Here is a 3,634-nt window from a genome sequence, read left to right on the forward strand (position 1 = left end):
ATAAAAGAATAAATAGATAAATAAATAAATAAATAAATAAATAAATAAATAAATAAATAAATAAATAAATAAGAATGTTCACCTGAGGAATATTAAATGGCTGAGAAATACCTAAAGAAATGTTCAACATCCTTAGTCATCAGGGAAATGCAAATCAAAACAACCCTGAGCTTTCACCTCAAACCAGTCAGAATGACTAAGATCAAGAATTTAGAAGACAGCATGTGCTGGCAAGGATGTGGAAAAAGAGGAATTCTCTTCTACTGCTTGTGGAATTGCAATCTGGTACAACCACTCTGGAAATCACTTTGGCTGTTTCTCAGAAAACTGGGTATAATACTACCAGAGAACCCTATAATACCACTCCCGAGCATATACCCAGAGCATTCTCCAGCATCTAATAAGGACACATGCTCCAATATGCTCATTACAGCCCTATTTACAGAAGCTGGAAAGAACCCAGATGTCCCTCAACAGAGGAATGAGTACAGAAAATGTGGTATATTTACACAATTGAATACTACTCAGCTATTGAAAACAATGAATTCATGAATTTTTTTTTTTTTTGCAAATGGGTGGAACTGGAAAATATCATCCTGAGTGAGGCAACCCAATCACAAAAGAACACACATTTTATGCACTCACTCATATGTGTATATTAGCACAAAAGCTTGGAATACCCAAGGCACAATTCACATATCACATGATCCTCAAAAAGAAGGAAGAACAAAGTATGCATACTTTGGTTATTCTTAAAAGGGGGAACAAAAATCCCACAGAAGGAGATACAAAGACAAAGTGTGGAGCAGAGTCTGAGGGACGGACTATCCAGAGACTGCCCCACCTAGGGATACATCCCATATACAGTTACAAAACCCAGACACTATTATTGATGCCCACAAATATCTGCTGACCTGAGCCTCGGGTAGCTATCACCTTGGAGGCTCTGCTAGTGCATGACAAATACAGAGGGGGACACTCTCAGCCAGCCATTGAACTCAGCACAGGGTCCCCCAATTGGGGAGCAAGAGAATGAATCCAAGGAGCTAGATTTGCAGCACCATAGGAGGAACAACAATATGAGTCACCTAGTACTCTGAGAAGTCCCAGGGACAAAACAATCAACCAGAAAGTGCAAATGGTATTACCCATAGCTCCAGATACATATGCATCAGAGGATGGCCTTGTTGGACATCAAAGGGAGGAGAGGACCTTGGTCATGGGAAGGGTGGATGCTGCAGTGTGGGGGGATGTCTGGACAGGGAAGGGGAGAGGGTTGATTGGGGAGCAGGGGGAGGGAAAATGGGTTATGAGACTTTCAGGGGGGCATTAAGCAGGAAAAGGGACATTTGAAATGTAAATGAAGAATATATCTAATAAAAAAATTAAGAAAAAATATATTTGAGAGGCAACCCAATCACAAAAGAACACACATGGTATGCACTCACTGATAAGCTGATATTAGCCCAAAAGCTCAGAATACTCAAGATACAACACACAGACCACATGAAACTCAAGAAGGGAGACCAAAGTGTGGGTACTTTGATCTTTATTGGAAGGTGGATCAAAATATCCATGGCTCATGACTAACCAATAGACTGAGCATTGGGTCCCCCAATGGAGCAGGTAAAGAAAGAACCCAAGGAGCTAAAGAGATTTGCAGCCCCATAGGAAGAACCATATGTAATAACCAGTAACCCAGAGCTCCGAAGGACTAAACCACTAACCAAAGCATGCACGTGGAGGCACCCATGGCTCCAGCTACATACTGGCAGAAGATGACCATGTCAGACATCAATGAGAGGAGAGGCCATTGGTACTGTGATGGCTCAATGCCCCAGAGTATGGGAATGCCAGTCATAAAAGTGGGTTGGGGAAAGTGAGCTGCAGGAGTGGGGAAGGGTCTAGGGGTTTTTGGAGGGGTAACAAGGAAATGGGATACCATTTGAAATGTAAATAAAGCAAATATCTAATAAAAGTCATTTTAAATTTTTTAAAATTAATAAAAAAAAGGAAAAAAAAGAATGAAAGAAATATGGGAGAGCTGCCTGTCCTTACTGCTGGGGCAGACTCTTGCAGCGTCTGCCACAGTGAGGACACCATCTCCTGATACAGACACCATCTCCTAAATAACCCACTGCACTCAGGGCATTTGGTCCCTCCAAAGCAGTGAGGAGAGGCTTGGGGCACAGTGTGACATATCCCGGTGGAACAGGGAGATAGCTGACTTAAAGTAAGAACTATGAGATTTGGGGATATTTAAAAGTGTATGGCTCTTAGCATGGATAATATATGTTGCATAATAAAGAAATAATTTTTATCTTGGGTATAAATGAGAAATATCACCTAACTTTCCACATTATAGCTGGTCAACATACTAATTTTTTTAACATACTAATTTTGAATACCAAAACCAACTAGAAGTGAACATACCTCAAAAAAGAAGGTAAAATGTGAAGAATAACTTCTTAATTTCAGGCAGTGTATATACGTTTTTCCCTGTCTATCTCAACTTTGAACTGTAGCTGGTTCACTACACTGAATGTGCATAATAAAACAAAAGGAGGCAGTGCAGTGCTGGTGGTTGGCAGGGTGCTTGTCAAGTGGTTGTGTCTCTCAAATGCTGTATGACCGCATTATGGCAGGACCCGGGCTCTGAAGGCAGCATTGAGGCACAAGCTATGTCCCAGGGCTCCGAGCCAGGCACCACCAGTCCCTGGTCAGCCACTCAGGTGATGGTGCTCCTGATGCAGCAGGACAAGGCCTAGGCGGGCGGTGCTCTAAGGCTGGACCTGGCTGGGCTTGAGGTGGAGGCAGATGCAGCAGATGCCAGAAAAAGGCAGGGGAGGATGACGCTGACCTACTGGACACATCGGACCTGGCGACTAGCAGCGAGCATGTGGAGGATGAGTTGGAGACAGACCGGAAGAGTTGGAGGATGAGGATGAAAAGGGTGGCAGCAGCTCACTGGCAAGGCTCCAATACCTGTACCCATGAGGGCTTTCGTGAGACCACCAGCCAGGTAGCCAAGCAGCACAAGCCCTGGATGTGCAAGAAGCACCTCAACAAGATGTACAAGGACAAGGACAAGAGTGACCAGGCTCTGGGCTCTGGCGGCCCCTCTGCAGCCAGCACAGGCAGCATCAATCTGGAGGACAGCACAGACAACATATTCTCCATTGTCAAACAGAGAACAGGATCTTTTGTCAATTGCCCTGCAAGACCTACTCTTTTAGAGCAAGTGTTAAATCAGAAAAGACTGTCATTACTAAGAAGTCCAGAAGTTGTCCAGTTTTTACAGAAAGAGCAGCAGCTACTAAATCAACAAGTGTTGGAGCAAAGACAGCAGCAATTCTCAGGAGCGCTGGTGTAAGGCTGAGGAAGTCTGCTGTGCTTTATCTTACTGTAATGGACAGTCAGTTGTGCTTTTAGACTAATACAACACCTTGAGAATGGAAAACTGAGCCAAGAGGATCCCAATTCCAAAGCCAGCCTGGGCTACACAGTAAGTTTCTTGACAGAGAAAGAGAGAGAGAGAGAGAGAGAGAGAGAGAGAGAGAGAGAGAGAGAGAGAGAGAGAGAGAGAGAGAGAGAGAGAGAGAGAGAGGAGAGAGAGAGAGAGAGAGAGAGAGAA

At 43.9% G+C, this 3,634-nt stretch overlaps 1 pseudogene; it reads left to right on the top strand.

Annotated features, from left to right (window-relative positions):
• Positions 1 to 2,672: 2,672 nt before the first annotated feature.
• Positions 2,673 to 3,373, top strand: LOC127677177 (regulatory factor X-associated protein-like; annotated as a pseudogene).
• Positions 3,374 to 3,634: the final 261 nt, after the last annotated feature.

Source organism: Apodemus sylvaticus, chromosome 2, assembly GCF_947179515.1.
Source record: "Apodemus sylvaticus chromosome 2, mApoSyl1.1, whole genome shotgun sequence".
Classification (NCBI taxonomy): domain Eukaryota; kingdom Metazoa; phylum Chordata; class Mammalia; order Rodentia; family Muridae; genus Apodemus; species Apodemus sylvaticus.